This window comes from Ambystoma mexicanum, chromosome 2q, assembly GCF_040938575.1.
Source record: "Ambystoma mexicanum isolate Mex_15411 chromosome 2q, UKY_AmexF1_1, whole genome shotgun sequence".
NCBI lineage: Eukaryota > Metazoa > Chordata > Amphibia > Caudata > Ambystomatidae > Ambystoma > Ambystoma mexicanum.
Window position 1 is genome coordinate 433,355,006 of NC_090924.1, and position 25,528 is coordinate 433,380,533.

General features: G+C 43.2%; 1 protein-coding gene across 2 annotated transcripts in view; it reads right to left on the bottom strand.

Moving 5' to 3' along the window:
- Positions 1-25,528, bottom strand: part of LOC138569474 (GATA-binding factor 1-B-like) — a 200,195-nt gene that overhangs the window by 75,700 nt on the left and 98,967 nt on the right. The gene's annotated exons all lie outside the window — the stretch shown is intronic.

Consider the following 25,528-nt stretch of genomic DNA (forward strand, 5'->3'; position numbering starts at 1 on the left):
AAACAAAAAAGCAATGTCACATAACATATATCCCAAATAGGGTGAAGGCTGACAGAGCACTGTGGGAATATTTTATTCTAAGCAGCGAGCTGGTGGCAGATCTCTCTCCTCGGCTGGCTCCCTCCTCTGGAACAGCCTCTCCCTTGAGCCGGATCTCCTCAAATTCTGGAAGCTCCGCAAGACTTTCCTTTTCACCTCCTCCTTCCCCCTCTCACTCCCGTGCTAATACCCCACAGTTGTTGAGATTGGTTGCCTGGGACTGTATGTGTCCTTCTGGGTCCAGGCCTTCCGCCCAATCGCCCTCTGCCTTCCACCCCACCCCAGCACTTGCCTTTGCGCACCGATTGCTTATGTTCTCACAGGCCTGCACTTATTACCTTCTCTCACTCACTGCTCTTCTGCACTTGCACATTCTGAATGCTCACAAGGCCTAGTAGGACCGCCCCTTTTCCTGTTCAGTTTGTTCTTGACGTTGTTCCAATGTCCCGTCCCCCCCCCGCCCTGTTGGCGCTTTGAAACACAATTTCTTGATGTATAAGCACCATATAAATGCACAACAAATATATAAATAAATATTAATACTCTAGAATGACAAGAAGGCTATGGCCATAGGAACACTGAAAAAAGGCGATGATGAGGAATGGTCAGATGTGGCGTAGGTATTCTGCAAAGGTGTGAGGAACGAGTATTATTCAACACATGCAGTGCCGAAACAGTAATGATAAATAGCATTCACAGAGACACTGTGGAAGATCTACAAGTTGTTTTTGCCATAGCCACTGTCATGTATCTGCCATAGGCTCGTTTCAGTACATAGCATCTCTCAATATTTCTTGCCAATCATCTTCCGATGAATTTTGATAGCTATTGAGATAGGTTAACCAATCTATGTCACAGTCGCATGAGGACAGGCCATAGAGACCACCCTTAACAGCATGCTTGATGCCAGATGCCATAATTCAGATTTCCCAATGTCAGTGGAGCTGTTGATTGCAGCTGTGTTCCACTTGCACCACCTAGGGAAGGAGGTAATTTTTAATAACAATAAGTTCCAGCATGCAATGAAAATAGTGGCAATATGTGATGCAGGTCAAATTTTGCACATTTGGATGTGTGCATGCTTAACTGAGTGGTAGCTTCTCACCACTGGCCATCTGACAGCAGATGGACCTGTTGACGGTTCCCTGGTAGGGATGGCTTTTTCCATCTCATGTGGGCTGGCCATTGTGTGAGGAAAGTCCTCAGTTACCTGGTCCCTAAAACGTTTCGATTTTTTTGGTTACATGAGGAGGACTAATTACAGACTTGGCCAAGTGCAGGTTTGCTTTCTCCAATAGACATTTAATATGCAACCACATAGTGCTCTTTTATCCTCTGGTGGCTTAGAGATATACCCTACATCTCGCCTCACTGGGAAGTAAAGCTTTCAGGCTCGCTACCCATGACTTTGGTTGGCAGAGGCCTACGAAATGTATCCTGGAGCATTGGTAAATGTAGCACAACCAGAGGCGTTGCTAGGAGGTGGCTGAGGGGGCTATAGCCCTGGGTCTTTTGGTTATATTCCCAGACAGAATCTCAAGGGCTACAACCAAAAGGCTAGCTAGCCCCGAGTCCTGACAGTCCTGATGTTGGCGTAGCCCCGGACCTTTTCCAGACCTAGCAACGCCCCTTAGTACAACAGATCTCACACCACAGTGTTCAACGTTGAGGAACCTGGGTTCAATGTTTTGTTTATTAATGAACAGTGTTCTTATTCGGTTGCCTTGACCACACATGACTATATACATTGCTCTGACTCTTGTCCGTTGTATATCTTTTCTTTTGAGCACTTTTAGATCTGGGATTGAGATCATTCTTAATCCAGGTTTTTGAGTTCAGTTTTGCATTCTTTCTTGTAGGGGTACAAATATTTTGAGGCCACGAGGCCTAATGGGTTTGTGATAGCAGAATTTCTATTGTCATTAATTAGGCAGGCCAACGTATGGTCTGTTACTTTGAGCATTTGGGCTTATTTCTTACAGATGTGTCATTTGGATTATTTTTGATACCTTGATGGTTTACGTGCGGTTTGCGATGTCAATTTTGACTACTGCTCATGCCTTCTCTTTTGCCTAGATTTTGGGTTTGGGTGTTGTTTGTGCATTCGTTCTCCTCCGCCTGCTTGGATGAAGTTTGTAGTTGACCCTTCTGTAGAGCTACCTTCCAAATTTATAGGCCGCCCACTTGTTCTGGTTTCAATCTTCATGTGTCTGCCTATATAGCGCCTCCCAATGAGGGCAGGGATCGGACTGAACAGCTACTGATTTCTCTTTGTTGCTTAGGGCCTTGGAACTGTTGCATTTCAGCTTCTTTTCATTAAATCTTGTCTGAACTTCTTTGTAAATTAAATCTTGTTAAATTTCTCTTGATTTCACAGTTTCGTCCCTGGTTTCTTTCAATTGCTCCCATGTTGCTTTGTTTGGATTTTTCCATTTGGTTATTACCACATTTATTGCCTGTGTTGAGGAAGTAGTACTGAGGAAGCAGATTCTTGTTCATTTTTTCAATCGCGTTTAAGAACTTCGAGAGAAACTGCCAGTTGAAAGGGGTTTGAGTCGGGTAGGGGGCACAAGAAGGCATACAAATGTCCCACTTCACCTTCTTTTCTATTTTTATTTTGTATTTCTTTATTGTGCAATTAGTTTCATCCATTTAAAACTTTAAGCACACTTTTAACATACAAAAATAAATTTCACAATTTCATTACTATACACTTCATCACCTAAAAAATGTTAACTTATTAACACCATCTGTATCATCAAAACATTTCTTTTCTATGTAGGAGGCAATCTCCAACTTTTCTGCCAAAGTTCCAGAGCCGTACCATATATGTTTAAAACAGACATCCGTGTAGAGGTATACACATCTTCTTTAGCGCCCTCATGATTCTCATGAATCTCTGTGGCCTTCTGTGTCTTACTGGCTCTATGCATGCCGAACCTAAATGATGTAGCCTTTCTACACTGAGCTAGTCAAGAGTTGAGATCCTAATGCTGCACAATTAAAGTTACATGCCTGGTGACACTGGTGCTTGGACTGAACCAGCTAAGCGCATCCAAGGCGACACTTGTGCATTTCTATTAACAGTGACTCTTACTAGGAAATAGGGAAAGTAGGGGTATTTTCTTGACAAGTATCAAATGTTCGGCATGGTCATCTTTGAAAATTGACATCACTTGCCAGCTTAACATGCTCCGGACTTCTAGAAAACCGGGCAGGGGAAGATGATGATGATGCCAGAATGATGTGATAGAGGGTGGCAGACAAGCCACACTGCACCAGTGGCAGCTGTCACCTGGTTCCTTGTGTGCCACCAGTAAGGCGCGACTGCCTCTTTAGGCAAAGAGAGCAAGGGGTCTGCATTCCCAGATTTGCTTAGGGTGAAATGCCAAATGATACATGTGGGGTAGAAATACATGCTGCTGTTCAAGGGTGGACTGGGAACCAAAAAAGGCCCTGGAAATAATTTTCAAAGTGGCCCCGTATTACACATTTTCAGCAAACCTAACTCTTTTTCTATGAGAAAATTTGGAAGTAAAACGGGTTAGCACACAAAAGAGGCCCGGGGTGCAATTTCTAATTAACTGTATATATCTGTGTGAAAGTTAGTTAATTTGTTAAAATTCTTATATCCATTATTGCATTCATGTCATGAGTAACTGTTGCCATTGGCCAGAATTAGTTAGACACCTATTAGGCGAATCCTGTTCCCAAGAATTTCGCCAGAAGAGAAAGAAGTAAAACAGTGCTTCAAATGTTCCATTCCCTTTCTGTTTCTGTTTGTTCAAGTAGCTCATTATGTTTTATAAAACATTATGAAAGAAATAGAAAACACAAAAATATAGATTTAAGGTGCTTACGTTCTATAATTTTCTCCCCTTCAATCACACTAATAATGTTATGCATCTCTGCTGTGATCAGCTTGTGCTCAGTGTTCTCCATGCAATGCAGTTGGGAATTTGTAAGGACATAAATAGTCCCAAAACGTCATATGTGGCATCACTGTGTAACATATGATGTCATACTGTGTCGTCACAATCCATTGTTTACATTTTCTTGTACGTTGCCGATTTGTTACTCAATATTAATATCTTAAAGCCCTAATAACATACTTTGTTACATTTTCCATTTCACACTTTCACACATTGATTATTGTATATGGTTAGTCAATTTAGTCCATCCCTATTCTAAATCTATTTTTAATTTTCTCTTATTGTTAATCTCAAAGTTATGCATTTTTCCTATAATAATCTGGTGTTTCTATTTTACAGCCTACTACTACTGGGTTTGATGTTTTTGGTTTCAAATGTGTTGTGTCATGACGGCTTAATATTGCAGTACCAGTTGATATTCAATGTACAGCCTCACTGTAAAATGTCAAGCGAGTATTATGTACATGTTCAAATATTCCTGGTCCAATAATGTTAAACATTTTCCATTATATTTTGTATATCATCTCATTTCTATCTACAACAAGACACGTAATTCACAGATATATATTGCTTCCATTTGTTGTAGTTTTTGTTCCCGGTCACCTCCTCTAAAACTCGGTTTAACTCTTTCAAGCACCACAAACCATATTTTTGTGACTTCCTACCCACGCTAAAGTGGTCTAGAATTAATATAATTCCCTTTGTCTATTCGTAAACTCCATTAAAAATGAAAATGCTGTTATCTAGCATGACTATCAAAACAACCTTTAGCCTTTCAAAATGTCAAAGATGTGTTGCAAAAGAAGTTCAGTGCTTCTAAAAATAAAGTATATTCTATAGATGTGCATAAGGCTCGAACATCTAAGGTTACTAGTGTATAATCTTCATGCCACTGCATAGTGTTTAAAGATTGTTAAATGTGCATGGAATCTCTTATGTATGATTGCAGTTGTCCAGTTTAGGTCTAATTATTTTGTCAATGTGTTTTGACATATTTTCAGTAGTCCAACCAATGCCACTCAGGGGCCTCATTATGAGTTCCACGATGTGGCCAAAACGGTGATAATGCAGTGTTACCAGAGTTACCACTGCATTACTGCCACATTACTGCACCACCTAACTATGGAGGTAAGATGGAGGAAAATTCTGCCACCTTACTGACAAAAACGGTCAGTTCGGCAGAACTACCGCAGTGGTTATGTCTCTGAAAATTCCCATGGACTCCACAAACGGGGACTAACAGTACCATAGCGCCACTTGTAATCCAGCTGGACCAAGTAGCATAATGGTAAATCCGTTTGGTGGTATCTCAGGCCGATTGACCACAGAGATACCACCAAACTCAAGACGAGGAATATCTGGTTAAGATCCTTTGTATACATTTGTTAGAAACTAAATGGTTGTTATATTGGCGGTTTTCGTGTATTAGAAATGCTTTCTCGTAATCCGTTAATACCCCTGTCTATACAATTTATGAATTAGGCTATTTGCTTGATCTTTGAGAAGACTGGTAGGATTCGCCTTGTAATTGTAACACCCAGAGGTTTCTCGATGGATCGAACCTGTGTTGCTCCTCGCTGTCTTGCTTTCAAGGCGAGCACGTTGCCACTGAGCTGCCCTCCCTATCCTCCTTAAGTTTGATTTAACAGTTTGTTGTTTGGACGTGGCTAGTTCCTTGCTTGCTATAATCAGCTTTGTTAATGATGCCTATGTTTCCTCTCTTGGCAGCTTCTTTAATGAAAACTTGGTCATCTTTTGGGTTTTTTTTAGGAACTTTCGTTCAGATTTTGCAAGGTTCTGTTTCTTATGTTGTCTTTTATTTATATTCTTGTCTATGTGGTTAAGAATTTCCATTATTACAGCTTTATGAAACGCCTCATTTAGGTTGTCCTGTGCTACAATTCGAATTCTGCCATTGCAAACTTATCCAACATTAGGCTAAGAACTTTAAATAAGCCATAGTTTGATTTTTCAATCGCTTTTTTTAGCAACAACAGTAGTTTGGTGTTTATATTTTTAATTGTAAGCTCACTCATACTTGCTCTGGTTGGTTCCTCTTCTGATAAAGTCGGCTTATGATTGAAATATTTCTTCAGTTCAAGTTTTCTGATGAATGTGAGCATCTTAATCTTTCCATACTTGAATCATACTGAAGACTTGGATCCTCTTCATTGAAACTCTCTCTCCAATGATATCAAAATGTCACAACTGTCACCCATTTTCAAATCTGCCTTCAACCTCCCTACATTTAGTCCCCGGGAGATGACCATGACTTTATCAATGGCATCATCCTACTGCACTGATCTCCCACCGATGTACCTTTCATATATATTTTAATTGGTAGAGGTGTTGAACCTGCTGCTAGGAAAATAAGTATTCAGCCAATAATTTGGAGAATTAGGCTGCCTAGAGAAGATTACACTATGCTGCTCATTCGCACGTGTAGGAAAACGTGATTTTGATAAGTAGTCACAAGATTTAAGCCTCGTCCAGTTTTGCGCTGCGTGTAGTGCCTTTACAATTCATACATTTCTGTGATTCACAAATAATGGTTATATGATTGTATAAAGATGTGTACATAGTGTGAACAGTGACAAATATTGGTGATTTAATGTGGGCAAAATAAAACCATTTGAAGCGACAATAGCATGGGGTGGGGAGAACGGATCGTGAAAGCCTTGTAACGTTCAGATTGGGTAAGTGCAGGGGGAGAGAATTAGTGCAAGAGGGTACACAAAGGAAACCACAGGCTACGTCAACAATAGGGACCATATAAGTGCACCAACAATGATCCCCAAGAAACATAAGACAATATTAAGCCTAAGGAGAATGCATTGAGTCAGTGAAACCAGTAACAAGTACAAGCCGTCACTGAGACAATATGAAGAAGTACAGATCAGTGCAGCGTCCTGGCACCTGGGACTAAGGGAACTAGTACATTTCCTCAAGGGGCCCATTTGTTTGTGGCCCATTTGCTCTTTTTTTTTTTACACATTTCGTCGCAATATAGATGGGGGTTAAGGTATTTATTAAGGTGGGGTGATTGCGGGGGAGTCTCCCCTGTATTTTCTTGCAGCGAAATGTGAACATTTTTCGAGGAAACATCGTAAATCCGGACTAAGTACGTGGGTTCTTAAGCCAGCGCCAACGTAGACCCCAGTCAAATGTCGGCTAAACGCTTGGCAGTAGCAAGATTTGTAGGTTAAGCGATTCAATGTTATTGTGAACATTTGGTATGTGCATACACTGCCACAGAATTCACTGTATTTCTATGCTCATGTTTAAAGTAAGCAAAGAGAGCTGAAACAACAGGGGAGAGGTTTTTTTTGCAGGGACCAAAACAAATGAAAACGTGAAGGAGCGCCGAACTCGGCATGACCCGGTAATTGCCCATTCGCGGTTGCCAGTAAAATCACGGGTTTGGCGGCAGCCGTGCCTTTGTTACATGCACGGCTACCGCCAAACACGTAATGAGGCCCACTGTCTCTAATACACGAAATACAAAAGGGGGATCTCCTCTGCACTAGATGGGATTGTCTTTACACTATCATGTCACCATTATGAGGGGTTCACAGATATGTATTTCATGAGAAGCGTTAACAAAAATACAAGTGAACGGGTCTGTGTGACAAGCATACCCCCTTACTGTTCATTCACAGTTCACACAGAAATTCAAGTACCACACCTACGTTTTTATAATACTTATTTTTGTACTTTATCACATCTACTTGCTTTTTGGTTTAGGTATAGTGCTGAACCTCATTGGTTACATGGTAAAGCAATATAAATCTGCACAATAAAACAGAAGCAAGTTGAAGTTCTTGCACATACGTCTACACAGTTAACATAATACAGTTTCTACTGTCGATACATAAAGAGAACGACAGGGGCCATATCACATGAACAACTAGAACAAGCATACAATATGTATATCGGTACAATACAGTGAAATAACATTTGTGACACTGTGGTTAGAAAAAAGTTTGTCTACACCAAGGTGTTTCGGCCTTATATAGGTGCTATATTATATTACTTTAATATATCGGTAAATATATTGTTATCCTTTTCTGAGACCTGACCATCGCTTTTTTCTGTGTCTCCTTAAAACAGTGTTATCCCAAACCAAGGGTACAGTCCCCCACAACCTGGGCAGAAATATGCCAGAGGAATAGGAGGAAACAACCCCCCCTCTCATTTGATACAGCACTGAGGCTTGCTGCCTGCGCCCCTGCCCAACCCCCGTAGGAAGGGTTGGTAGTACAAGGTCGGTGATGACAAGGCCCTGACATGCAATTTTTTCCTTCATTCTTTCACTTTTTATAGTCCTGCTTATCTGACTGCATGGACATGACGATCAACAATTTAGTCATTCGGAATTTGGTGGTCCCACACTAGGTGTACTCCAATCCAGGTCCTGAAGAAGGCAGATGAATCTCTAATATCCTGCTGAAACATCTACAGAGAGGACTAGGACTCTGAAATTCAAGCCCTTATCCTCACTCACAGCAACGTTGACTGTGGATTGGTCGATAACCTTTGGAGGAAATAATGAACGACAATAGGTAATTTCTGTATCAAAAATTAAAAGCCTTCAGGATGAATAACTTACCCTGACACATACATACACTAAAAACGTTAAGGGTTCGTACATAGCTGCTGGTTTAGGCAGCTTAAGGGACCAGAAACATTTGACAAATGCAAATAGCAGAAAGTTGTACAATGTACGAAACCCACATTCTTCTCTCCATATATATTTATATGTGTAGTATTTAAGGTTTTGTCTATATATTTACATATGTGTTATGTCAAGAAATGGATGCATAAGAAAAGCACTGATTGTAGGGTGTCACAAGTTTATTTATTTATTTATTTTTAATGGTTTTATTACAAACCTTTTAAAAGAGAAAAATGAACATACAATCCAAATTAATGAAAGCTCACAAATCATCCGCTATTACCCCAGACTTTTACTGTTAACAGCAGCCTCCAATACAGACCTCAGGATGTCCCAGCGGGTTGCTCCACCGGGACGGCGTATAAGCGGTCTTTTATGACTCGAAGAAAAGAAACTAATGCGTACAACACCACTCTGTTTGACCCTTCAAACAGGGCTCTCCACCAGTCGTCTCGATTTAGGAATTGAAAGTTTGTTGTTATTGGGCTAAAGATGTTATTTCTTTCCCTCTCCAACTCGGGACATACTAAAATCAAATGTTTAAGTGTTTCCTTGTTGGTGGAGCAGAACCGACACGTGAGGTCCAGGTCCGTAGATTGGGACCAGTAGCAAAGGCGTTCCTTGGTTGGCATGGCATTCAGCCTAAACTGCAAATAGGAGGCATGAGACCACTGGTCCGGGAAGCACGACAGATAGGGCGGGACCCAGCCATAGGCTCTTGCCTCGGCCGGCGCTTCAAGCATAGATTTAGAAGCAGCTCTTTGGGTACAGGTGTAAATCCAATCATTTCTCCAAAGCTTTAGTTTTGCAGCATCAGGATTCTCGAGCAACAATTGCATCGTGATGTCATAGGAGATGAGCACGTCATGACATAACTTATTCCATTGGAATAAGATTGAGGGGGCTTTGGCGAGTTCTAGACTGTGAAGGATCTCCATCTGGGGGGTTGGATTGCTTGAATTTAGTTTCCTAAAGACACTTAACAAATTCCAAGCAACTCTCGCTTGAATTGAGATGTACCCAAGCTCATATCTGGCACAAACAGTAGAGGTGCCTTTAAGCAAATGGAGAACCCTGGACCAAAAAATGCTTTCCAAAGAGCTCCACACTTCGGACCCACAACCAAAAGCGTTTTCACCGGCGTAAATCAATGAGGGTACCACCTTATGCTGTAAAAAGGTTATCGTTGGTCTTAGAGAGAATTTCCCAAATCTTTTATTAATCAAAACTGCTTGGCATGCCAATTGTCGGCATTTTTTCTTGGCTGCGTCCACCCAGGGTGCGTCATTTCTACTCGCACTTAGTTGCATTCCCAAATATCTGGTGTTAAGTACGTGCCCAATGGGTTCTTTATTCACATACCATTTAAATTTCTGCCCATTAGGTTTGAAACCTTGCAGTCTTTCAAAAACGATGACTTCACATTTCCCTCTATTAATAACCAGCCCGTTGTCGGTTAGGTATTTTTCCACGGCAGCGAGTTTCCGCTGTAAACCTATGGGAGTTGAGTCCATCAGAATGATGTCATCTGCGTAGACTAGGTAGTCTACATGTGAGCCGTGAAGTTTAGGTGGGAAAGTGCGTAGACCATTGAAAACATCTTTGATATCAGATATAAACAGGTTAAATATAATTGCCGCAAGAGGGCAGCCTTGCTTGACACCTCGAAAGGTGTTAATGGGTGAAGATAGGTTACCCTTTTGGTCCAAGCGAACTCTAACGGTCGTATTCGTGTGGAGTTCGTGGATAGCGGACAGTAGACTTTCAGGACAGTTCCATTTGGTCAGTTCAGACCATAGCAAATCTCTATTTATACTGTCGAACGCCTGGGACAAGTCAACCAGTGCGAGATAGATTTTAGAATTTGATCGCAGTGCTTCCATTTTCAGTAAGTTCAGTATTAGAAGGTTAACACCGCAGCCCAACCCTTTAATGAAACCAGTTTGTCTGGGGTCCACCTGGTTGCAATGTGTGGACCAATCCGTCAATTTTTGTTGTAAAAGAGTGGCGTAGACCTTACCCAGCACATCAAGAAGTGCAATTGGTCTATAGTTCTTTGGGTTGCGACGGTCCCCTTTTTTGAAGATGGGTATGATCACTGCAGATTTCCACGATGAAGGAGTCTCGCAGCATTTGACAATCCTGTTGAACAGCAGCTCCCAGAAGATGGTCCATACTTCTGGCTGAAGTTTAAGCGTATAATTAGTTAAGCCATCTGGACCAGGGGCTCTTGAGTTATTCAAATTCTTGATGACTCTAAGAATGTCCTCGTGCTCGAATACTAGGTCCCAATGTGACAGGACACGAGGGGTCCATATGTCGACCTCATTGGTTTTACTGAAGAGGTCGGCGTAGAAGGATACCCACTCAGACTCAGAGACCAGGTTTGCCTGAAGAGCATGTTGTGGAGCAAGATTATCATTTATCAATCTCCAGTAGTCAGCAGAGTTGGAGCTCTTCATTTTTGATAGCATAAGCTCTGCATCATTTTGCATCATGATGCACTTGTGAGATTTAAGCCAGTTCTTATAGCCTTGTTTGAATTTTTTTGCAAGACCAATGGCAACAGTAGGCATTTGTTTGCGGGCCGTTCTTAACTGCCAGCGTAGAAGGCGTTTCCGTTGTTGCACCTGGAGGTCAAATTTATGTTTCGATATAAATAGGCTGTTTCCCGTGAGAGATCTGAGTTCTTGGTATTGGATTAAGAGATGGTTGTATTCCAAGGATTCAGACAGCTGGTAACTCGTCAAAATGTGGCCCAACTCGGTAGAATCTAGATTTAGCCGAGTCCTTCCGGCTCCTGTTCTCACTGAGAAAGCCCAGCGATCCTGGTGCGTTCTGCCATTTGCCACAAATGACAAGACCACCATATCATGGTCACTGTGCTTCATTGTTTGAACAGACAAGCCGGTCGTTCTCATGTGAATCCTATTGGATACAAAGATGTAATCTAAGGTAGAGCTAGAATCCCCTCGTCTCCAAGTTGGGGCTGTGGGAATATCGCCCAGGGTTTGACCATTCAGCATCACCAAATCCCGCAGCTCCATTTCCAGACACCACTGAGTTTTCAGATGAAGTTCTACGGAGTTAGCATTCTTCTTGAGCCCTGGTGCGTTTAAATGACTAAGGCAATCGATGTTAAGGTCGCCGCAAATGATCAAGTCATATAGCTGGCTAGATTCCGTGTGCTCATCTATGGTCTTAGTGACTTCATCTATGAAGTTTTTTGCTCCGGTTGCCCCATGGTTCCAGTAAAGTTTGAAAATACAGAGGTTGGTTGTCGGGCCGATAGCGGTGCTTCCATCACCAATCGTAGTCACTTGGATATAAGGAGAGATGTCAATTGAGTTCAGAATCCGAAGCCCTGAGTTAATCCTGACGGCTACCAGGAGACCCGACATAGGTCTACCCCTACTCTCTTTAATGGCAGAGGTGTGGGCGATTTCAAAACCCTCCAGAATTGGTTTTTCGCATAGCCATGTCTCTTGTAGACAGATGAGATCTAACTCGTCGGCCCAGGTGGAATTGAACAAATGACTAAAGCCCCTGGTGTTCCAGGATCCCAATGTGTAATTTTTTTGGTTGTTATGTCGTTTGAAGGCTTGGCGTTAACATGACGTGGTGTTATTTAGGGTTTTAGCAACCCAGGACCAATCGTTTCCATTCGCCCTAGATGGCATGTCAGTCTCAGGCAGATCTGCAAACCGATGCGCTTGGCTAGCTCCTTTTATTGTTATTTTTATGTTATTGTGGCTGGAGGTTCCATTCAAAGACTTCCGAGTGTTCTGTGTTGGAGAGAGAGTACTTTGATGGAAAGCTGAGGAGCCTCGCTCACTCGGGCGTGCTGAAGGATTTTTATAGGCACTTCCGTCCTCTGCCAGGTTCACAACATCATTCAAAACCTCAGTTGGAACACGTATAGGGACTAAAGAAATGTCAAAACCGAGAGATAGTAACACCGGGCCAGCTTGGAGCAAAGTGTCTACTATAAGCTTAGACTGGACATGCAAGATGACTGCGTCATTCTTGGATTCTTCAAAAAATTCGACAATTTTCAAGTCACCAGATTCAATTGCCCTGAGACTTGGTACCAGATGGCATAGCCACAGGACATTGTGGCGGTTCATTATTAGGTCGTCTGCAGAGTCAATTCCTTCCAAGAGTACTTGATGGTAAGGTGAATCATTTTTCAAATGCGAGTTCATGGAGGGATCATTTGTAAGGTACTTTTTTAATGGAGCTCTAATTTGCGGTAGTCCGTTAACCTTAGACTGCGACGACCTAATTGGGACAGAGTCCCTAGGGTAAAGGCGTGTTAAGTCGAGCTTTGCGGCCACCAACGATGATGAGTTGCTACAAGGATCAACAGCAACTTGGGTCCCTAAATCTTCCGTTTTGCGAAGGCTTTTGTTAAAGTGATCACACCTCTTACGGCGTTTTTCATCTAGCGTCATGAACGGTTTGGAACCAAAAACCGTGTCAACCGTTGAGGTGATGATTGGCCCACTTACTTCACAAAGTGATACAACTCTGGTTGCCTTTTGGAGTGGCGCATGAAGGGGAATGTTATTTAGGCCAAATGGATTGGACCCTGGCCCGGCCTGGTTGTTCATTTGCGGGCAGGCTGCAATCGGGGGAACAAGTGTGTTGTCGATCAACTGAGTCGATTCAGGGAGGCTGACAGATGAAGTATTAAATTCTTCAGCCCCAGCCAATTCCTCGGCCGCTGCATCCTCGTACACAGACGTGTTCAACAACTCCTCAGATATGCCACATAAGTCGATTATGGGTTCAGTGGACTGGACCAAATCGGTGGCATCGTCATTTGACTGGGGATCAGGTACGACATTTTTATTTTTCAGGTTAGTTTCGTTAATAATTACATTCACAGTTTTCAGGTTTCTCAAGAATTTCCTGGAATCGTTACGACGGTTCCTTTTTTCATAGGCATGTTTTTTGTTTTTTTTAGTTCATGGCCTCTGCAGTTTCCGTCACCCGAACCTGTGACGGAATTAGTCTTGGAAAGCTTGAATATGTCATACACTGCCGAGGCACCATCATGGCCTTGTTTTTGTGCAGAAACGGGCCCCACCACATCTAAGCCCAAGCCACGATTTTGGTCGGAAGGGGCAGGCATTTGAGGATCCAAAAGAGCCAAATTATCAGCAGCTTGGGTTTCCAGGAAGATATCCTGGAAGTTAGTCGACAGAGGTATGTTTGAGTCGCAGATGGTAGGGAGATGGTCGGTCATTTGCGATCCTGCAAGACATGGAGCAGAGTCAGGCGGCAGCGTGGATTGTTCCTGACAATCAATGGGAGCATATTTTTCAGAACACGCCATTATGTCTTTATTTCTTTCCAGTTCTGAAGCAGTGGCCGCCGCAATCTGAGCACATGAGGCTAAAGGTATCCGGACGGGAGAGCAAAATACAGGGTTGTTTGTGGTTCGAGAGGTCAGAATCCCTCCCTCTTCAGCTACTCCACTCTGACCGCAGTTATCAACTTTTTGTTGAAAAAGATTCAAAGCCTGTTTCGCCACTTCAGCCAGTAGTTTTCTGTTTTTATTGCTGTCCATTAAAGCCCCCAGTGCCATTTCCACCTGTTTATTAGTGCTCAATGATGTATTCATTAGGATCGTCTGGGTATTCCCCATCTCAGAGATCTTTGTGTTCATACTAAGAATTAGAGCTGTCAGGTCTTTCAGACTGTCGTGCAAATGTTCCTACATTTTCAAGAATGGAGCCACAGCTATTGTGGTTGATGACATAATGGTGGCTTGGAGATCTTTCAAACTTGATATAGGGTGTTCATTGCCAGTGCTGTCCATAGTGAGACCGGTGTGTCTCCTTTTGCTCACGGGGAGGCGTCTGATTTTTGGGAATGGGCGCTCCATAAGTGATGAGTCCGAGGAGGATGAATCAGATATATAGTCAGAACGTGTCTCCACAGTTGAAGGCCCATCCACACATTGATGCAGAATGGTCGATGGTTGGTTTTGCAGTGTGTTAGAGTCGACCCTTCCCAATTTAGGAAGTTGTCTCTGTGAGCAATGAATGCTCGGTGAAAAACTAGAGCGACTTCTTCTTCCTCTTTCCTCCATTTTATGCGTAGGGGAACTCTGCAGGGGGTTTTTGCCAGACGGTGCAGGTGAAGACCAACCAGCCACAAGATTAGAAGACCCTCCCGCTGAGGCTGTGGCACCCGGCAACGAGTCTTTTGTTGCCGAGTTATTCGCTCTGCATTTGTTCAGGTGCTTAAGATCTGTTAGTAACTTGTTGACTTCCAAGGAGTTTCTACGGTTATTAGAGTCCTTCACTTGGAGGGTAGATACCCTCTCCCCCTCAGTGTTAGCAAAAGAGGCACGGGTAAGTGGCTCAATACCCACACTATATGCCGGTTCGTCCACTTCATTGTATGTGAAAACGGCATTATAGGAGCCTGCTTTATGCGACGTACTTTGTGGCAATGCCGGTGAAGGTACCAGTTTCTCATATGCACTGTAGAATCTTGTGCGTGGGGAACTACTACTTGTTTCTTTTTGTATAGAGGGGCATACAATGTCACTAGTACCTGCAGTCGTAAGGCACGTTTGAACAGCAGTCGTCACGCTGGTGAGCAAACATGAGGGCGTTTGGGATAAGACGGAATCTTGTCGCAGTGAGCGGCTGTCATTTTGTGAAGTACAAGAAGGAAGTTCATGAAGGCCATGTACTAAGGCCAAGTTGACTATGGCCGGGTTGGCTATGACCGCCGGGATTGTTGGTGCACCGTGTGGACTGGCGCACTTATTAGGTGACGCATCATGTATACTTTGGAACGGAAAACAGTTTAAAGGAGAGTGTGTTGAAGTCGACTGGGCTGGGCCGGACTGAGCGGGAGCTGAATCCGATGTAAAGTGTCTCTCATGTGGATCGACTATAGCCTCACCCCGGATGGTCCCTGCCACCCCTCCCGTTGGTTCAGAACAAGCAAAGTCCACTCGCGAGGAGGCAGCCACACATACACTTACTGTGGTTTCGTTGATGACTGCACAGGGCGAGTTTGAAGCCGGCTGCAACGAAAGCCCCCCCTCATTCGGAAGCTGGACACGATCGTCGGGGACAGCAGCCGGTGTTAGGGGAGCCTCTGAGGACTCCGCTGAAAGCCACGAACGTTCCGAATCGGGGCATACCGGGTCACGAGCACGCTTCCTTTGGGCTCTTGTCTTCACAGAAGCGCCCACAGTCAATCCTTTCACCGGCACCATAGTAACGTTTGTTCGCATAGTTTCCGCAGACGATGATGCAGAGATGGAACAAGAAAACAGGTGAGCCAGGAGCCAAGAGGAGAGTCCCGACTTCCACGGACTTCCTCGGACTCCTCAGACTCTGCCAGACTCCGCGCCCGCTCCGCGGGGAGAGGCAGGTTTTAAAGCAGCAAAGTCACTCCCACACAATGGAAATAGTAGAGGTACTGGTCACTCCTCAGACTCTGCCAGACTCCGCGTCCGCTCCGCGGGGAGAGGCAGGTTTTAAAGCAGCAAAGTCACTCCCACACAATGGAAATAGTAGAGGTACTGGTCACTCCTCAGACTCTGCCAGACTCCGCGCCCGCTCCGCGGGGAGAGGCAGGTTTTAAAGCAGCAAAGTCACTCCCACACAATGGAAATAGTAGAGGTACTGGTCACTCCTCAGACTCTGCCAGACTCCGCGCCCGCTCCGCGGGGAGAGGCAGGTTTTAAAGCAGCAAAGTCACTCCCACACAATGGAAATAGTAGAGGTACTGGTCACTCCTCAGACTCTGCCAGACTCCGCGCCGTCACAAGTTTATTTTAATTTTTGCCATGAATGTTTATGTTTTTTTAATAAATTGAGTTATTGTTCTTTTTTATATAACAAGGTATGAATACAAAAATGGGGCAATAAGAAGAGCCCAATATAAAATTGTCTCTAAGAAATTGATTAGCAGCACTATGAATACTGAAAAGATTATTTGAAGGGAAATGTGTCTTAGTGAATGACCCAGAATTTGATGTTTTTGGAAATGTGATTATTGGGACACCTTTTGTTACAATAATCCTAAAGCCCATAGAGACTGAATAAAAGTAGACATGCTACATGTAGGTGCTTGAAGGAAATATTCCCAAGGACATCCGGCCTGAAAAACATAGTGGTGATACAAAAGACAAGGATTAGAGTTCCAGCCCGCCAAACCAACCGTTTTTAAACAATAGAAATTTTTATCTCTATTCTAGTGTAAAAATTCATAATTAAGAGGTATTACCACATAATGGGCTTCATTGTGAGTTTGGTGGTAATTCATCAGTAAATCCACTAAATTACCACCAGTCTTAATTACTGCTACCACCTTTTGGTCACGTGAGGTTACCACAGGATCACAAGTGGTGGTAATTCCCCATGTTTGGGATCCATAGGACTCAATGGGGATTTTTGACGGATTTTCAGCCGGGGGAATTGCTGCCTGCTAAATCTGCCCATTTTTTAAGGTAAAGTGGAGGGTTTACCTCCAACAACTACCTGGAGGTGAACCCGCCACTTATTTCCCCAAAAATCGGCGGATTTACCATGCAGTGATTCTGCTGGCATTAAATCTGCCAAAATGTATAATTTGTCAGTGCAGGAAAAGTGATGGTAATAAAATGACCACCACTTTTTTCTCGCACCGCCAAACTTGGAATGAGGCCCAATGTGTGAGCAGTGGGGAACAAACAGATTTTACACATGGTTCAATCCATGGAAGAACATAACCCGATTTAACCATGAACGTCATTTAGGGGTCATCAGGGGTATTTGCTACCCACTGGCATTCTCTTTTTAAACCCTAGCACTGCTCCTGCGACAGTGACCTCAGAGGACTTGGCAGCAGGTCTAGCACACTGCAAGCATCATCAGAGCTTTTTCCAAGTCTCTTTGCTGCACGAGTTCAATCCACAGTCCCATAGCTTTTATTTATTTATGTGCTGTATGACTTCCTGAACAGGTTGTATGCACTATTTTCCGCAATATTACATATATATTACATAAACAAACATTAGATATACAGCGGCGTGTTGGGCTGAGTAATAAATAGCCAGCTATCAAATGAGTGTAGTTTGTTTTATTTGGGTGTTTAAATGAAGAGAGCTTTTGCCCAGCCTTGCTGCACAGTAAATGGTAAGCTGCATCCTCTATATTAAGGCTTACATGTTCAGTGTGTATAATGCTTCAAACGTCTGAGCAATACGTCCGCGTGTAGTGAGGCGAGGACATCTTTGCACCTCTTGGCACTTACTGGCATATCATTGGTGTGGTGCTAGGGTGTGTGCAAGTGCATACGATCACAGCACCTAAGCCTGTACGTCTGTGCCATGCGTCTCACGACTGTATCTGACTAATCATTACCAGACACAGGGTTTCATTATTTGGGCATTTGAGGCTGCATTTGCTATGTAACGGACATGTTATGGTGTACTTTGTATATGATGGCTATATATGGATTATGAGGCTCTACCCGACAAAGCATGGCCGTATTTAGGCTTTTGGGGCTGCACTTGGCGAATGACAGCAGAGCATGCCCATAGAAAGCTGTACCTTGAATGGTATCCAGTGATAAAGTTGCCTGGGAAAAGGCCGCCAAGGGGTAACATTTCTCCAAATTTGCACTAACAGGAAAATTAAGCACTTTCTCCACATATTCTAGGACTGGAATTAGTAATAGTAATTGAATAGTAATTTACACCCATCCTAGAATATGTGGGGGAAGGCTTTTAGGGGTACAGGGAAAAAAGTTGCCTAACTGGTGACTTTTTCTTAGGGGACCTTATCACATGGTGTGATGCTATAAGGGCATTTGCTGTCAGTATCAGGTATTTAAAGCTGCACTTGTCATCTGATGGTAGCCCTTGAGCATGTGAACCTGTTACTTGCATGTGACGTGGGAATACTATACCTGTCATGTGAGGCCATCAGTGACATTCGATGGCAGTAGCTGCCTAGGTGAGCCTTTGTTGTCACATGACGGAAGTGGATCTGCCCCCCCCCCCTGCTGCGCGTGCCACTGAAAAAGAATGCCTGCACCCTGGGCACATCACAGCAGCACTCTTCCTAGCTGCTCTAGTTAATATACAGTTGGTAACTAAAGTGACCTTTAGTTTGCTAAAGTGTATTTTTGTTATTTTATTAATCTTATACAAATTAGAGTTTTTTTTCCTATCAACAATGTCACTTCCTGTGTTTTCCTTTGGGTCAAATGCCTGGTAATATCACTTCTAGCCAAACCATGAAGGTCAAAAGATCATGTGATGCCACTTCCTGTCATGTCATTGGGTGCGTAATGTCACTTTCTCTGCTCCTGACCTTTGGGTAATTCGACATCCTTGACTTCAATGATAACAAACCCTTCCACACTAATGCCATCCTTTGTCAAATTAACTCCAAGTGCATATACGATTGCATAGGCTTCTCACAAGCAGCCGTTCTGGATGTGTGGAGTGGATCAACCTTCAGGATTTCTTCGAGCGATCGAGTACTGATTCAAAGTTACACGTCTGTACCAACTCAGAAACCCTTTTCAAATAATAATGGTGCTGAACTTCATTCCATTGTTTATGTTTAACCTCATATTTGCAAGCAATAGGCAGGTGTCATCTTTGTGAAGTAAGTTGCAGATTAGGCAACAAGAATGTAGGATGAATACTTGTTTTGGAAATGCAAACATATATTTTATGGTATCCAGTTAAATTGTCGAATGCCAATTTGTCAAAAACAAATTTGCCGAAAAAAAATTCCGAATGTGTTTTATTTTTATTTTATGTTTTTTTTCGGTTTAGTTAGTAAAAAAAAGTGTAGATAAAACAAAAAACGGGGTTGGGGGGACAACTCCCCAAATAAAAATATAACACATTTGAAATTTTTTTTCCGGCATATTTGTGTCGAGAAAAAGGCATTCGAAAATGTGACATTCGAAAAAGTCCCTATAAACCATATTTAATGTTGTCAGACCCTCCCCCACCTGTCCAATTCAAACAACTCTTCCTCAAAAGTTCACAAACAGCATAGCATTATGGGTCTATTTACATGCTATCCCTGTTGCACCTGCACCATGCAACAGTAAAAGCGGCTTCATGGGGATGGTGTAGGATGGACACCACTGTTATAAACAACTTCTGTTGTGCCTTTGTATGATCACATAGGAACATTTAGTGAGAGGTGACAATATATCCATTAGTGATGGCAGTGCCTAAAGTCAGTCAATATGGTAAAATGTTGACTGCCTGTAAAGGTACTTTCATATACCTGTTTATTATGTCTCACAGTGGTGGTGCCATGGTAAAGGTTACTCGAAGCTCCACATTGGAACCTGAAATGCTGCTTTCCACTGTGAACCTGTTGTTACGCTCACCTGGCTCCCACAGAGGCGTCGATCGGAACTGGACAGCTGCAATCTCCACCAATGTGACGCGTAGGGCTGAGATGACGGACTGGACTGGCCCACCTAGCTTCGTTTGTTTGGCCCATAGGAATATTCTTCTGCAAATGGAGAAAGGGAATTAACCTCCCGTGGAGTTGAGCGTAAATCCCCCCACCCCCGCTGTTCTCCCCACAGATCGCCTTTGATGTCCCCTCTTATAGTCTCACCTGATGGTTTGAAAAGATGAGCTCTCCATCCTGCATTGAGCGCAGGGGCACGTTGATAACCAGTTGCTTCACTGGCTCGAAGGAATTGGTGAGTTCCAGAACAATATTGACTCTGAGATTCCCGGCAGGACGCCGTAAGTATAAAGTTCGTAAGAGTTCAAATGCCTGACTTTCACTCTTGTTCGATTCCTTGCAGGTTGCAGCTTGACCCTAATGAAGAGTTCCTCGTGGCAACCAGTAGTATTCTGGTAAGGATTTGTATTTTCCAACACAGTTCGATAAAATAATGTTAATATGTAACCTGTTGCTTTCTCCCTTATTCAGGCGCTGAGAGAAAGTATGAAGTCTTGGGGAATAATATCTCCGGCGGTAAAATCAGGTAAGTCTATTGTGGTGAGGAGGGTTCCCCTTGTTAGTCCCTTTGTTTCACCTTACTGTCCTTTTGTTTCCCCTTAGGGGCCGGGGTTCGGCGAAGATGCAGTGGAAGCTGCGCCGACCCGTGAAGAGGAATAGTACCCCCGGTGGTAAAATCAGGTAACTTTATGGGTGGGGGTAACTAATATTCCTCTGTGTATTCCCTTAGCTCACCTTGCTGTTCTTGTCTTCTCCTTAGGTGCCGGAGTGCGGCGGGAACATGCAGGAGGATGCGGTGGAATGTGAAGATGCTGCGAAGGCCGGTGAGTTCAGCGCGGCGCTGCAGCAGGTGAGGCGACGCGCATAAAATAACTTCTTTCTTCCAGCTCGAAGACGCGATGGATCGGGAATTCAGGTAAGGATTAAAGGTATTGCTCTTGTTCTAACCTTTTCTCCTTCTTTCTCCCTTTTTCTAGGAGCTCCGAACTCGAGGCGGGCGTGGCAGAAGGCTGGATGCAGACTTGCAGGCACAGTGAGCGTTACGCTGCTGGATGCAGAATAACGCGAAGCGTGTGCTGCTCTTCGGGCGTGATTTAAATAGCCTCCAAAGTAGTCCCAGGTAAGTATTCCTCACCAGCCCCGCCCGAGTAAAAAATAGTCCTTGGAGCTCTTGCAGCATGGTCTTGCAGCATGGTCTGCATCAGGTAAGTTTGCAGCATGGTCTGCATCAGGTAAGTTTTAATCTATGAGCCTGGCGCCATAGGCGGCAGGACTGACTCTCCATATGAGCCTGGCGCCATAGGCGCCAGGACTGGACCCAAATAGCTCCTAGCAGGGGTTTCTGGGCTTGCTTAGGATAACTTGATGCCTGCTTCCGGGGTTGCTGGACGTGGTCTGGGTCCCCGGGGGTAGGCATCATGACACCTGTGATCATGTCCATGGTACCTTACCTTATTCGGTCAAACTTAAGTGATGGCACATTCGAGTATGCATACTAAATTTGGTGAGGTGTAATGAACATTTCTATAATTTAAAAAAAAGTATCAAAAAGGTCACATTTTTAGTTTTCATAGATTGTGGTTTTCCATAAACCTGAAAAAAAAACATGCTTTGGTGACAAATATCTCGTCATTTTCCTCTTTGATAGTCAAGACCTTTGGCTTTCACATAGACCTTAGGGGGAGATGCTGCACACAACACACATTTCTAAATATCAGGCCTGGAAATTCTGAGCTATTCACTTTTTAGACAATGTCAAGAGGTATCTATATTTCTGGTGTGCACAGTACATACAGAAAACACACCATACGTATGACCTCTTACAAACACACAAACACCTAGGGACAGCTACATCATTTTTTTAGACATGTAAGCAGCAGGCAGAAGCAGAAAACACAGAGAAATGCAAAGCTCATGAACAAACACCCAAACATGTACGCTCGCTTGGAGAATACTGACATCCGAAAACAGATGTAGAAAGCATGACAAGCTTGCATAGAACATGCCATCCAGAGATGCAATAACGGCCACCTCACAATTCGGGAAAGCAAACTCCCTGGGCGAATCTCGAAACCCTGTTGGCGCAACTGCTGGATCAGGGTGAATTGTGATGGATGATCCTCTAACATCTATAAATGCCCACACAGAGCTGCTGAGTGGGCATTCACAGCTTTTGTGTGGGCCTTGCCCACTCAGGCCCTACCCTGTCTATGAGTTCATCAAGCTCGTGTGCAATTCAGAAACCCTAGTGATACAGGCAAATTCCATGGTGGAAAGCGATTTTGTATGCATAAGTAGAGAATTAGCAACTTCCTGTTCTCTTTAGTTGAGTTTGGTTGCAGGAAGGAGAGGCAGGGCAGATCCATACTGCAAGGATTAGGAGATATTTTGCAGACAGTATAGGGATCAAATTATTTTCTTGCTGGGGAGACAAGATTGCGTTTGTAAAACCTTTGCAACTGTAGTTCGGAAATCTTAATTTGTTTGTATTTTAGTTTGTGAAGTCCGTTTTCTTTACAAAGATAGCTCGATTTTTATTTAGTGAACCCATTCCTTGGGGGAGCCTTTTGTCAGGAAAAAACATTGTGTTTTCTTTAGGGGATTTCATTGTGCTTTTGTCTAGCTATGGAAAACTTTGTCCGTTTTTCTTTTAGTTTCTGGGGGTTTTATTTATTTTGGAAAACCTTCAACTCGAATTATAAATATTTAGGCATTCCTCTAGACCCCAAATTGAGGAAAATGCGGCACCTTGAAAAACTGATTATCCACACTGCCCGGATTTTCGAAGGTATTAACTCCTTTGCAAACAAAGTTGGTGGTTATTCAGTGAGAGCTCTGATCCACCTTTATCGAGCTAAAATGCTCCCAACTATATCATACGGTGCTGAGATCTGGGCCTTTGAAAACTTATCAGAGATAACTAAACTAGAGCGTGATCTACTTAAGAGACTTATTCGACTTCCTCCTTGCACAGCCTCTGAGTTGGTACTTTTTGAATTTGCTATTGATTCGATACATGTGAAATTCTCTCTCTCTTGTCTCAACACATACTGGAAGCTGAAAAATGGCTCTGGCCGCAACTTGTATGGGTTGACGATACATGATGAGATTATATATAAAACGCATCTCATGCCGGTAAGCTATATTGCAAAAATCAAGTCAGTAGCTGAAAGATGGCTCGGAAAGGTGTCCGAGAACGTTGTTAGTCTGCCATTTAAAACATGTTAAAAAATCATGAAGGTCACACTGTATAGGAACAGCCGTGAACAACAGTTCACTGACTTGGCTACTAAAAGTACATACAAGATCGGCAGGTTTTTCCTAGCGATGTTGACCATTTTGTGGGAAACTCGTTAGTGTGGGAATACATTAAAATAAAATTCAACATTGTAAGTCCCTAGAGATGTTAGGAGCTTGTTCGAACATATCCAGAGAAAACAGACTATGTCGTCTTTGTGTTGATGACTCATTGTAAACTGCAAAACATCTGTTGACTGAATGTTCCTCACTTGTGAATCTTAGGCTGACCGCCATAAGATCCACTGGAATTGAAATTATTCTGAGGGAAGAACTCTAGGTCACTTATATGGGTGGGAGCTACAAAACACTTATCATATACTTCACCAGTCTCTGGAGAAAGATTGCAATGATTTTCGATCTGTTGGCATGATATTATTATTTTCTTTTAATTGGTGTTATGCAGAAAGGCTCTTTTTTTATTATGTGCATTTGGTTGAACTTTGTCACTTTTTACACTGTGTTAAAAACCATAATACAATATACAATAGCATAGAACAATATATTTTGTGTGTGTTTTATTTTTATTGTCCGATGATGTAGAGACGTATTCAAAGTTGATTTGTACCAACCGTATAATACAATATTAATAAAATAAATATTTTTAAAAACCTTCCCTTTTTCCCTAGTAGTTGTTAGTGAAAAGATGTGTTCTTATTTTGCATAATTTTTTGTTGTGTTTAAGGGTGTGTTCTTTTTTGTTGAAAAAAATGGCAAGGTGGTAGTTGAATGGTGCAGCACTGTACATCAGCAAGTACAGAGATTTTGATGTGGAGGTGCAGGTAGATCCAAAACTGCTCTCCACCTACTTTGAATCAGAAGTGTAGGCACAATTTTGAACACATTTGGTCAGGTGAGATAAACAGACAATTCTATTCCTACCCCAAAAAGATGCATTTGGGTTATAGATGTGACTGGTGGTTGCACTGGTGATGAGGAAGGTAAAAGGGAGTGATAGCGGGAATGATGATGAGAAGCCTGAAATACAGGAGGTAGTGGAACATGCTGCAGGTTGGTGGGTAGTGGACGGTAGTGGAGGAGTCTCTGAGAGTGGTGGAGGAGCCTGAGCATGCAGCACAACCTGTTCTGCAGGGGTCAGGAGGAGGCAGCACTGAGCTCAATGAAGGCAGGCACAGGCAGGAAGTACTTGAAGGTCAAGTGGAATGACCTCTGCCGCCTTTGCCATTATCCTCTTGGACCTGGGATTATTTCAAGGTGCTGATGATCTTTCAGCAGCAGAGGTTGAAACTGTTACCGGCACCTTGCGCCACACAACTGCCAGGAGGGGTAAGATCTCTGCTCTACATTCAGTGAAAACCACAGCCCCCTGAACACTATCAGCGCTGGCAACTGGAACTGTATGACACTTTGCACCCTGCAACTGCACACCAGGGAGGATGCTGGGGCTACTGTTACAGCAGGGACCATCTTGTACATTAGGAAGCAGCATTACCATCCGGAGGGCAAGCGTGTCCCTCTAATGAGTAAATTCTGCTTAGGCTGTGATAGCGTCATACCCATTCACAAAAGACAAATGTCAGGCAGCCTCACAGGGATGTTGGGTTCATAGGTCAGTGTTCCAGAGAACAGGGACACAGTCCTGTGTGGACCTGGAACCAAAAGAGGCCCTGCAAATAATGTCCAAAATGGCCCCATATTACACATTGTTAGCAAGCCTAACCCTTTTCCTATGAGAACATTTAGAAATAAAATAGGTTGCCAGACAAAAGAGGCCCAGGGTGCAGAGGCCTACTGGAAAATCTCCAGAGCTCTCTATAGGCCAGTTCACCCCTGTGGAGACAGGCAGAATTACCAAGCTGCCCAGTACGTGCTGCCTAGTGTGTGGACGGTTCATTAGTTGGGGAGCTTTGTTGGTGGCTCTGAAAGCGGTCAATGGGCTACAGCATTATTTTCAAATATTTTGAATAACCACCCTAAGAGGATTTGCAATGCTGATGTAGTTGGAGCATTGACGGTCAGGGAAACTGCTAATACTTTTCATTCTGTTTGCGTAGAGGGATTTTTATGTTTTTGTTTTCACCTTTCCTTCCTTAAAGAAAATAACCAAAAAATAAGTAAAACAAATGCAAATTAAACAAATCAAACAAACAACCTAT